Source organism: Myotis myotis, unplaced genomic scaffold, assembly GCF_014108235.1.
Source record: "Myotis myotis isolate mMyoMyo1 unplaced genomic scaffold, mMyoMyo1.p scaffold_m19_p_15, whole genome shotgun sequence".
NCBI classification, from domain to species: domain Eukaryota; kingdom Metazoa; phylum Chordata; class Mammalia; order Chiroptera; family Vespertilionidae; genus Myotis; species Myotis myotis.
In genome coordinates this window covers 36,030,331-36,043,205 of record NW_023416319.1, presented here as the reverse complement: position 1 = coordinate 36,043,205, position 12,875 = coordinate 36,030,331, and the positions used below count along the sequence as shown (strand labels likewise).

Genomic DNA, 12,875 nt, shown 5'->3' with positions numbered 1-12,875 from the left:
AACAAAAATAATAATAAATAAAGGCATAAGAGTACTATTTGTTTTGGTAAACTGTATGATTATATTTATTACTAAGCTAGTTATATTGCTATGCTAGTATAGATAAGTCGACCTCTGTCCAACAAGGATGCTATTTCTTCCAGAAGTAAAGTGATTCACTTGACATTTTAACCATTTGTGTTTCAGGAATTATGTAACTGCAGTTCTTAGAAATTGGAAGGAGTAAGAACACTTGATTTAGGATCCAGCATATCTTTAGAATTTCTTATTAGTTTTAGAAGTAATAGATGGTTTGCTATTGAGCTTTTTGTGTGTGTTTTAATTTTTATATTTAGTATTTTTAATTGGATTAAAAACATATGTACATAGTGTAGACTCTTGCTATAATGTTTTGATTGAAAATTTACTGCAGAGACCTAAGATGGCTTAGTAGTTCTTAAAAAATGTTTAAATGAATTTGGAAAATATAGACATATTCTAGGTAAAGGAAGCAATTTTAGAGCTAATATAATTAGAATAGCTTTATCCCAGAATGCATTTCCTAACCAGTTGTCCAAACAGTACATTAAATTCCTTGGCATCTTAAACATGGCAACTGTTACTGGCATAGATTTTGTAAATAGTGTCTTGACATATCTCAATCTTAGGGTAACCTGTGTAAGTCAAACGGGTTTGGGAAAATTGAACAAGTTTTTAAATGGTCTCCTTGTTTTTTTAATCTTTAAATTTCATGAGGCAATTTCCTCCTTTTTTAAAAAAAAATATTTTTATTGATTTCAGAGAGGAAGGGAGAGGGAGGGAGAGAGAGAAACATCAATGATGAGAGAGAATCATTGATTGGCTGATGAGGCAATTTCTTCTGAATCTGGTTGTTAATTGTCCTTTATAGACTTAGTGTGATGAGGAAAAGTCATCTTTGGAAATGGCCTTTGTGTGTACAATGATGAGCATACATAAGTAGTGTATTTAAAATTCCCACAAATAATGCTGTGCTGTGAATCTAATTAAATGTTTTTTGTTATGGGAATTTCCATCTGTCATCTTTCTACTTGAGTTCTTAGCATTTTTATTTTTTTAATATATTTTTATTGATTTCAGAGAGGGAGCAAGAGATAGAAACAATAATACTGAGAGAGAATTATTCATCAGCTGCCTCCTGTATGCCCCACACTGGATCGACCCCATAACCTGCGCATATGCCCTGACCAGGAATCAAAATGTGATCTTCTGGTTCATAGGTCAGTGATCAACCATTGAGCCACACTGGCGGGCGAGTTCTCAGCATTTTATTCTGTAGTAATATGCTTCCTTTAGTTTCTTTAATAGTTTCATAGACCTATTTTTTTTCTGGGTTAGTTCCTATTTTTTAGTATATCACAATGATAACATATTGTAAGATAATGGTTAGGAAACAGATGACTTGGAATTAATACAGATATTTTCACTTTGAGGTCACCAGTTTAGGAAACAGATGACTTGGAATTAATACAGATATTTTCACTTTTAGGTCACCAGTATGAGTCCTACACTTACCTCTCTGAATGATCTCAATGCATTGAATATCAGACGGCATGTATTGAGTTAGTTGATATAGTCAGGTTTTTCTTAAGTGACCTGTAGTTGGAAGATTTCAATACAGCCATCATAGATTACAGTTTTTAATAGTTTGGAAAGAAAGTTGAATAAACAGAAAAATCAAACCAATATGTTATAGACAGTATAATGGATGCATATCAATTAAACAACTGAAGCAGCATACCATGGTATTGTTAATTCTATTTTTTTCATTCCATTTGCACACAAATGAGTTTTTGCTTCTGCCTTTTAGATTTCCTGATCTTACTTGGCTGCAGTTAAGTTTGAAGTAAAGGGGTAGTGGGAAAAGAGAGGAAGTAGGAGGGAACTCTGCATATTCTTCTGTCTTTTAGCTGCCTGAGAAGAAGGAAGAAAAAAAACTGAATAATTGATTCTTAAAGGTGCTTTTTATAGTTCTGGGTTTGTTTTTTTGTCATTTGAGTTATGATTTCTTTAGTATTGTTACTTTGGAGGGTAATTACAAACGTTTTTAAAAAATGTTTCCATTAAAATGTAAAGTTATGATCAAATTCATATAAAAACTAGTTATATAATGAAATATGACATTGAACTTTTAGCATGATTTTGAAATCATCTTGCCTTGGATTTTGGCTTCTGGCCATTAACACCTACAGTTTTCAGATTGGTTGCTTCATAGAGGATATAAAAATTATTTTTTACCTGAAAATTGTACATGACTGATATCATTCATCTGGGTTTAGTCTGCCTTATTAATCCAGTATTTTCCAGGGATAACAGTCCTCTTTGCTTTTAATGGTAATGGAGGAATAATACAAAAAGCACTAATTTAAAATCATTAGAGATTTGAAGCAGAAGGTGCCTGTTCAAAATTATGCTTTATGTTTATCTTACTGTATTTTAAAAATTCATTGTAGTGAGACATTTTCACTAGAATAGAGTAGAATCATCCTAGAACTGAAGGAATGATTCTATCTGAAGTTCTGGGTTATAATAAACTGATCAAAGGTTAGAAATAAGGTTATTAATACTACAGTGTCTGTCATAGAATATAGACATGGAACTACCTTATTGAACATTAGGTATTGTGCTGTGAATTGCTGGTTAAAGGGGAAAAAATGGGTGGAGCAAACCTGAGTATTTTCTTATTACCTGGACTAAATATTGCCTAAAGTGTTGAACAGAGAAAAGTCTTACATTATATAGTTAATGAATGTGTCTGGACTTTATCAGATCCGTATATTTATCATTCCGTAGTCCTTCAATGAGAAAGTTCATTTCCCCGTTTGAGTCCATTTTGATCCACAATTTTTCCATCACTGATTTATATAAATTTATTGGCTATAGTTTCAGAATATCCCTAAGATAGTTGTTGCTCAACATACCTGGTTTACTAAAAACAACTCAGTTGACTGCCCAGGATATGTTACTAATAGTTTAGATAGTGGAGTGTAGCAGAGATGTCTTTTTTTTCTTCTAAATTTTTGTTATTGTCCTATGGAGTTTGGAGTTGCTTCACAACCAAGATAAGATAATGTGATGGAGGGTGAAATTTAGCCCTTAGTCGGCTAAGGTAAACAATTAGTTGGGGCCTAAGAGTCCCGGATTTGATTCTGATCAAGCGCATGTACCTCAATTGTAGGCTCCTCCCCGGCCAGGGCCCAGGTTGGGGCACCTGCAGGAGGCAACCAATCGATGTGTTTCTCTCACATCAGTATTTCTGTCTTTCCCTTTCTCTTCCACTCTCTCTGAAAATCGATGGAAAAATATCCTCGGGTGAGGATTTAAAAAATAATAATTAGCTGGTTGTTTGGTTGTTACTAGCCAAATGTTTGGAATTAAATTAAATATTTGCCATAAGTGAGCCACTGACAAAATGTTTAAAAATCGTGTTGGTAGTAATATGTCTTATAAGCACATTTTCCCCCCAGGGTTCTAAGATGATACTGCTAATAGTTTACAGAAGGAAATAGACAGAATTTTGTGTTAGTATTATTTGGGTGGGTAGAAAAAAACTTTTTCTTTACTCTCACTTCAGATATATCACTTTAGAGCAATTTAAAACGATCACATTCTTACAGAGGAAATGGGAATTTAATCTGGTCCAGGATTTATTAGTGTAGTTATGTAAATGGTTCTGTCCCAGAGTTCTTCTGATTTGTTTCCTTTCCTTTCTGGTATTAAAAATTGTTACACCCCTATTAATTTTACTAAAGGAAAAAAAAATAAATTGACTTCCAGAAACAGCCCAGCAAACTGTTGCTATTTGTTAAAGATAAAAATTTGGGTTTTGTTTTTTTTTTTAATTTTTGCAATGATAATTAAACTTGATCTTAAGAGAGATGTTATGTAAGAATTATTATGAAACACTAGATATGGAAGTAGAACGCACCCACACCCCCATACCACCATAAATGAGAGCATCTGCATTGTAGTTGTGATAGACATAGCCCAGATCAGAGAAGTAGGGGCTAGAGAGCTCTTGGTGTTCCACTGACTTTTGATACTTGGTTTTTCCCCCAAAAGGAAGTATTTAAATGGAAATTTTATGCTTAGGCTTACCCCTAATTTTTTTTAATGTCTGGCCTTGGAAATATCTCACTGACTTGATTCATTTAACAGTTATTTAAATTCTGTGGTTTTCCCATTCACAACATCCTGCTAGTTGCTTAATGGTTTTAAAAGTTGATAAAAGTATAAGTCCTTTTTTCCCCCAAGAAGTTTGTTATATTCTAGAAGAACTCATATAAAAACAATTTCCTTGAAATATCTTGATTTACGTAATCAAAAAAATACATAGTAAAGACAAAGAAAGAAGTCAGTAAAGATTGAAATGGTTAAAGAAGTCTCATGAAGGAGGTAAAACTTGGAACAGGATTCATTTTAACGGAGATGGAAGTGCAAGACAGGGAGCCTAATGCAGACATTTGGTAGAATGGACAGCATGATCAGTGATAGAGAAGGTAGATTTAGGGGAAAGTAGAATATCAGCCTAGCTAGAGAAGGGAGTTTTTTGAACAGTAGGCATCATATTAAATAAATAAGTATTCTGGGGCCAGATAAAAGAGGAAAATGATCGCTAAGTACAGTTACTAACTGACTTATCTTGTAGGCCATATGAATTAATGGAGGTTTTGAAGCAAGAGAGTAACAAAATTTTCTACATAACAGTGACATGTGTTTTGTAATATATAAGAAGCAGTTACTTGATTGGGTCTTCACTAGAGTCTTTTTTCCTAGAGAATCATCAGTCTAGCATAATTTTGATGACCATGAATTTTCAAGTCAATTCATGTAGATATATTTCAAATTCAAGCTTTGTTGTTTGTTAGTTTGTGACATTGGGAAAGCCTAAAGCACTCAGAATAAATGGTTTCCTCATCTATAAGATAACCGTACTATCTCCCTTAGGGTTGTTATGAAGAATAAATAAGATGATATATTGAAGAGTTTATTACTACATAGAAACTGCTCAGTAAAAGGTAGCTGTTTAGACATGCTCTAAATTTTTATTTTTGTAGATGTTATCTTAAACCTTTTTGATAGATATTTAAACTCTTCCTACCATACACTGCAACCATTGGACATTACTCTGCCCCTCTTACTTTTAACCGTCTGTCTTATTTGTCTTCTCTGGGGCTCTTGCTATATTTTTTTCTGCAGCTGGTGCTAGATAAACTATCACTCTCAGTATAAGCTATGGTCAATGTAAAACACAACATGTTTTCATAGTAGTGTTCTCCCCACCCCCACCCCCTTTTTTTTAAAATATAAGATTCTATGGTGGTTTCTTAAACTATTATTTTAAGGAAATAATATTTAAAAAGATGTGGAACCCTTGTGTGGTACCTCCCACAAAACATACGTTTTCCCCCCCCACTGGGAAAGAAAGGTATAAGCTCCATTTGCTGCAGATAGTTATTTGTATTTCAAAAAAGTATAAGTCATATTCAGACAAGTTACAGAATTGTTTTTGGGTATGTGTGTGTGTGTGTTTAAGTTTATTTGTTTGGCTTTGGGCTGATAAGGCTATGTAGATGAGTACTATAAGTTTGGAAGTCCTCTCTAAGCCTTGAATAAGAATTGAATTAAATGACCTTTGAGGTTCCTTTCAGAACACTTGGAGCCATAATTCTACGAAATTTCTGATTTATTTTAGTCTCATGGATGAGAGACATTCAACCTAAATCTAGGTTTATTTTAAAAGAGAGGACTATTGAGTTTAGGCAGTGCCAGTGCAAATCACAGTTATGCAAAACTGTAATAGCAGTATTGTTTGGATTAATATTACTTAATGAGAGCTCTGTATTCTGTACTTTTGTATATTTGTTTCTGAATTGTATTTTGACAGAAGTTGAGCGCATTCTCAATTAGTCCCTGAGTTTTTATATGCATTTCCCTTTATTTCACTTTACCTTCCTATTAGCATTTGATTGAAATTTAGAGGTGGCTTATTGCCAAAAAGTCATTAAAAATGACAACTGTGAACGTGCAGCATGATAATACACTGTGCCATGAGTGTGAAAAAATAAAGGATCATAGCCATAGCTGTGAATTGACTGCTGGTGGATTACTGGTAGGATCAGCATCTGTGGGGAGGCAGTGGCCTGGGGGTGGTCTAGGAGATGAGGCCAGAGCAGGAAGCTACTATTGTGTAGTACTTGGCTTTATTCCATTTCTAGTCAAAAGTGACAGCTTGCAATAGTGGAACCAAGCTGAAACCTAAAAAGTAGAATGAACTACAAGAAAAGGGGAACCAGTAGCTAAAACAGTCATTGTACTTCCTTATTTAGTAGGCTTTTTTAAAATTTGAAGTTGGTACATCATGTTTTAATATTTAGTAATTTTGCTCTGTACTCTGTTTAAGTATTCCTTTATCTCCCACCTGCAGATTTTATATAGGCATAATTTCAAAGTTAGTTATAAATATGCTTACTAAAGTCCCATAAATCCAGGTATGTTGATTTACCCCAAATACATATCTACTGCTATTAAACAGGGAGTTCTTCATTTGTAAAAATCGGTTGCAAAACTTGTGTGTTGAAGATGTACCCATGGAGTCCAGGAACATGTTATTTTGACTGAAATTTGGCACAAGTGTGAGCTGTTCTGCAATATTCAGATTAAAAACATTCATAAGTCACAGTCTGCAATAGTTCTCTCCTGGTACCAAATCTGTTATGATCATATGCTGAAAAATCTGCCAGTCTCTTTTTAATTTTTTGTGCCTGCTGTTATGAATTTAAAGTATGTGAAATTATGCTATAGACATCAGATTCCAAATATTCTAAGCCATCACTAGTTACCATTTACAAAGATTTTCTGGTTTCTGCCAGTCAAAATGTATTAATATTATTTACTTATTCCTTCTGCCCAATTGCAGATTCTTGCTAAAGCACAGCCATATTATTTATTTATTTATTTATTTCCCATCACCATCTATCTCCCCCTCCCCTGTACCCTCATAGCCATATTATTTAAAATCTGAAAACTAAAACTTTATTTCCCAGTTTGTTAACATTTTACATTTGTAAAGTTGAACAGTTTCCAAACTATTTCCATGTTCATTATTTTGATTAATTTTTATGTTAGCCTTATGAGGAGAACAGATTGTTTTATTATCTTAGTTTTGTGTAATGCCATCGGGTTATATTAATTTATTTAATTTATACAAGTCTTTGGTAAGTAACTTACAAATAAATGGGTAGCAGAAATAGAAGCTCACTTAAATTAAAAAGGATTGTGGGATATTATAAATATTTAACAGGCAATGTCATGGACATCGATAGCAGGAAAGTACAGCTAAACCTTATTCAAAATGGAATTAGGAACTAGAAAGTCAGGAACTCGAGTCACATACTCTATTCCTTCTTTTATCCCCTTCCTCAATCTCCTTTCTACACTCAGGTTTCTTCTGCTTACTCATAAGTTTTGCTTCTCATAATACTAGTTTCCATGTGACTTTTGTGTGTCAGTGTTTATTCTCCCACCTACCCCCACCCTTACAAGATCTTTAGGTCTAATATTTGTGTTTCTTAGTAAAACTAGAGACAGAGTATAGGGGAGGGCGGGAAGAGATTAACCAAAGATCTTATATGCATACATATTCATGCACAGGTGGGGACCCTCGGCCTGGCCTGCACCTTCTTGCAATCCAGGGCTCTTCAGTGGATGTTGGGCTGCTGGTTTTGGCCCGATCCCCACAGGCCAGGCCAAGGGACCCCATCAGTGCACAAATCCATGCACTGGGCCTGTAGTTAAACAATAACTCCCCACTTCTCAATACTGTCTTCTCCGCAGCCCCAGGTAGCTGCTGCTCTACTTTCCTAGTCTGTACTTTCTTTGCCTATTCTAGATACCATATATAAGTAGAATTATGTAATACTTGTTCTTTTTTTTTTTGGACTGGCTTATTTCACCTATTATGTCTTTAAGTTTCACTTGTGTTACAGCATATCAGAATTTCATTTCTTTTTATGGCTTTATATTTTATTTTATGTATGAATCACTTTTTGTTGATTCATCTATTGATGGACATTTGGGTTGTTTTCACCTCTTAGCTATTATGAATAAGGCTGCTATGAACATTGGTATACAAATACAAGTTTGAGTCTTGCCTTTCAATTCTTTTTTTTATTATTCTTTATTGTTTAAAGTATAACATGAGTCTCCTTTTCCCTCCATTGACCTCTCCCTGGCCTTCCCCACCTCCCAACATGTGCCCCCCCCCCCCCCCCCGATCTGTGACCATTGGTTTTACTCATATACATACATACAAGTACTTTGGTTGATCTCTTATCCCCTCACCCCCTGCCTTCCCTCATAGGTTGGACAGTCTGTTCGATGCTTCTATGACTCTGGTTCTATTTTGGTTCCTTAGTTTATGTTGTTCATTATATTACACAAATGAGTGAGATTTATTTTACTGACTGGTTTATTTCTCCAGTTCCATCCATGTTGTTGCAAATGGTAGGAGTTACTTCTTTTTTACAGCAGCCTAGTATTCCATGTGTAAATGTATCACAGTTTTCTAATCCACTCATCTACTGATGGGCACTTAGGCTGTTTCCAAATCTTAACTATTGTAAATTGTGCTGCTATGAACATAGGGGTGCATATATCCTTTCTGATTGGTGTTTCTGGTTTCTTGGGATATATTCCTAGAAGTGGGATTACTGGGTCAAATGGAAGTTCCATTTTTAATTTTTTTGAGGAAACGCTATGCTGTTTTCCACAGTTGCCTTTCAATTCTTATGGGCATACATCTGAGAATGCAATTGTTGAAGCATTTGGAAATTTGTGTTTTACTGTTGATGAAGATCCAAAAACTCTTTTTTCTACAGTATCTGTACCATTTTATATTCTCACCAAGAAGGGTTCCGATTTCTCAATATCTAAGAATACTTGTTTTTCATTTTCTTAAGAATAACCATCCTAATGGGTATGAAGTTCTTTGCCCATTTTTTAGTTGTTTATTTTTATTGTTGAGTTTAGGAGTTTTATCATTCTCTATTTATCAGATAGATGCTTTGCAAATATTTTCTCCCATTTGGGTTTTCTTTTCTCTCTTAATTAAAAAAACAACACTGAATTCTTTACAGTTTAATAGTTTTTTATGTATAAAGTTTTTAAATTTTTATGAAGTCCAATTTACCTATTTTTCTTTTTTTGCATATGCTTATGATATCATAACTGAGAAATTAATACCAACTTCAACATCATGAAAAATTTCATTTAAGAGTTTCATAGTTTTAGTGCTAGTGTACATTTAAGCTTCTGGCCCAATTTTAATTAATTTCTAATATAGTTATAAGGTAAGAGTCAAACTTAATCTTTTTTCATGTGGATATTCAAGTTTCCAACACCATATGTTGAAAATATTTGTCCTTTTCCTGTTGAATATAATCTTGGCACCCCTGTTGAAAATCAATTGACCATTTATTTTCGAATTTATTTCTAAGCTCTCTATTTTGTTAGTCTATATGTCTGTCCTTATGCTGGTACCACACTCTTCTAATTACTTAGGGTACCACTTTATTTCACTTTTCTACAACTGCATAATTTGTCTAGATGACTGTTAAATCTTAAGATAAATCATATTAAAGTATACAGTTGTTGGAGTGTAACTCTTGTCATGTAAATTAATAGGCACAGACCTGCCTTTAGAGAAGATACGTTTTTAAGATTCAAGGAAAAAAGATTCAGAACTATAACATAAAGACATTCATTTATTGCTATGTGCCAGTCACTTTGCTAGATGCTAAGATTTAAAGTCAGACAGAGAACCAAGATGGCGGCATAGGTTAACGCTGGAGTTTGCTGCTTTGAACAACTACTTCAAAAGTGAAACCAAAAAACGGAAGGGACATCACCCAGAACCACAGGAACGCTGCCTGAGTGGAAGTCCTACAACTAGGAGGAAAGAGAAACGCATACGGACACTCAGAGGAGGCTCAGTGCTAAAGTCAAATTCTGAGGTGCGGAGTGCGCGGAGCGGGCTGGCGGCGGAGGGCGCGGTTGGCGTTTTCAATTGGGAGGGAGTCGCAGACTCTGAGCTCCAGATCCAGGCGAGTCTTTAGGGACCCAGACTCAAACGGGAGAAGCGGGACTGTCTGGCTTCGGTCAGAGCGAGTGCAGCTTTCTCTCTGAGCTTTGCAGCGGGTGCTGGGACTCAGAGAGGCAGAGCCCCTGGGGACAGGACTGAGAGCCGCCATAACTGCTCTCTCCGGCCCACCCTGTTGATCCTGTTCGACCCGCCCCGCCCAAGCCTTGCACACAGGCATTTGCCGGATAGCCTCAGGCAAACGCCAGATTAGCACCTCCCTAGAGGACAGAAGTTCTCTCACTGCTGACACAGCTGATTCTCATAGTCACTTGGCCTGGAGGTCAAACCCTCCCTGGAATTAGCTACAACAATCAAGATTTAACTATAAGACTGCGAACAAAGACCACTAGGGGGTGCACCAAGGAAGCATAACAAAATGCGGAGACAAAGAAACAGGACAAAATTGTCAATGGAAGATATAGAGTTCAGAACCACACTTTTAAGGTCTCTCAAGAACTGTTTAGAAGCCGCCGATAAACTTAATGAGATCTACAAGAAAACTAATAAGACCCTCGATCTTATATTGGGGAACCAACTAGAAATTAAGCATACACGGACTGAAATAACGAATATTATACAGACTCCTGACAGCAGACCAGAGGAGCGCAAGAATCAAGTCAATGATTTGAAATGCGAGGAAGCAAAAAACACCCAACCGGAAAAGCAAAATGAAAAAAGAATCCAAAAATGCGAGGATAGTGTAAGGAGCCTCTGGGACAGCTTCAAGCGTACCAACATCAGAATTATAGGGGTGCCAGAAGATGAGAGAGAGCAAGATATTGAAAACCTATTTGAAGAAATAATGACAGAAAACTTCCCCCACCTGGTGAAAGAAATGGACTTACAGGTCCAAGAAGCGCGGAGAACCCCAAACAAAAGGAATCCAAAGAGGACCACACCAAGACACATCATAATTAAAATGCCAAGAGCAAAAGATAAAGAGAGAATCTTAAAAACAGCAAGAGAAAGAAACTCAGTTACCTACAAGGGAATACCCATACGACTGTCAGCTGATTTCTCCACAGAAACTATGCAGGCCAGAAGGGAGTGGCAAGAAATATTCAAAGTGATGAATACCAAGAACCTACAACCAAGATTACTTTATCCAGCAAAGCTATCATTCAGAATTGAAGGTCAGATAAAGAGCTTCACAGATAAGGAAAAGCTAAAGGAATTCATCACCACCAAACCAGGATTATATGAAATGCTGAAAGGTATCCTTTAAGAAGGGGAAGAGGAAGAAAAAGATAAAGATACAAATTATGAACAACAAATATGCATCTATCAACAAGTGAATCTGAGAATCAAGTGAATAAATAATCTGATGAACAGAATGAACTGCTGATTATAATAGACTCAGGGACATAGAAAGGGAATGGACTGACTATTCCTGGGGGCAAAAGGGGTGTGGGAGATGCGGGAAGAGACTGGACAAAAATCGTGCACCTATGGATGAGGACAGTGGGTGGGGAGTGAGGGCGGAGGGTGGGGCGGGAACTGGGAGGAGGGGAGTTATGGGGGGAAAAAAAAGAGGAACAAATGTAATAATCTGAACAATAAAGATTTAATTAAAAAAAAAAATGATGGACAAAAAAAATAAAAAAAAAAAATAAAGTCAGATAAAATACTTGAGTCTCTTTCAGATCAGGGGGCGAGACAAAATATAGTTATAGCAACATGCCAAAAGTTCTAAAATAGAGGTATATTCATTGTGTCCTGTACTTTGGAATCAACTAATGCAGTAATACCACATATTTTTGCCTGTTTCCTTTTCTTGGCTTTATTTTTCCTCAGAAAGCATGGGTTTAGAAGATGGGAAAAAGATAAGGAAAGCTAATAGTGTTTCTTAATAGGCATTATCTTTGGATTCTCCAGAGAAACAAAACCATTAAGATGTGTGTGCCTGTTCTAACTGGTTTGGCTCAATGGATAGAGCGTTGGCCTGCGGACTGAAGGGTCCCAGGTTCGATTCCGGTCAAGGTCATGTACCTTGGTTGTGGGCACATCCTCAGTGGGAGGTGTGCAGGAGGCAGCTGATCAATGTTTCTCTCTCATCGATGTTTCTAACTTTCTATCCCTCTCCCTTCCTCTCTGTAAAAAATCAATAAAAATATATTTAAAAAAAAAAAAAAAAAAGATGTGTGTGCCTGCCCTAGCTGGTTTGGCTCAGTGGATAGAGTGTTGGCCTGGGGACTAAAGGGCCCATGGTTCAATTCTGGTCAAGGGCACATGCCTGGGTTTCGGGCTCGATCCCCAATAGGGGGCATGCAGGAGGCAACCAATCAATGATTATCTCTCATCATTGATGTTTCTCCCTCTTTCCCTCTCTTCTCTGAAATCAATAAAATAAATAAATAAATAAAAAATGGGAACACTTACACTGACTCCACTGGGGGTTCTTGTGGAAATCAAATGGGGTGACAAAAGAACTGAGTGTGTCACCTAAGTGACTGTGTAAAGTGTGAGCAATCATTATGTAAAAAACAAACAAACAAAAAAAAGATTATGTGTGCCTACAAGCATTTGTGTCGAGGAAAGGGAGTGGTGCGAGGCTGGGTGGTTTTAAATTACTAATGTAATTTTGGGGGCAGGCAAATGTAAAATCCACAGGGCAGAGAAGCAGTCTGGAAAGTCTGGCAATAGTGTCTGGAGGTCGAATTCTTTTTCTTTGCATGGCCTCATTCTTTTTCTTGAGTCCTTCAACTGATTGGATGAG

General features: G+C 36.2%; 1 protein-coding gene across 13 annotated transcripts in view; it reads left to right on the top strand.

The window, feature by feature from the left end:
* The window catches only part of JMJD1C (jumonji domain containing 1C), a 252,566-nt gene that overhangs the window by 166,705 nt on the left and 72,986 nt on the right, over positions 1–12,875 (top strand). The gene's annotated exons all lie outside the window — the stretch shown is intronic.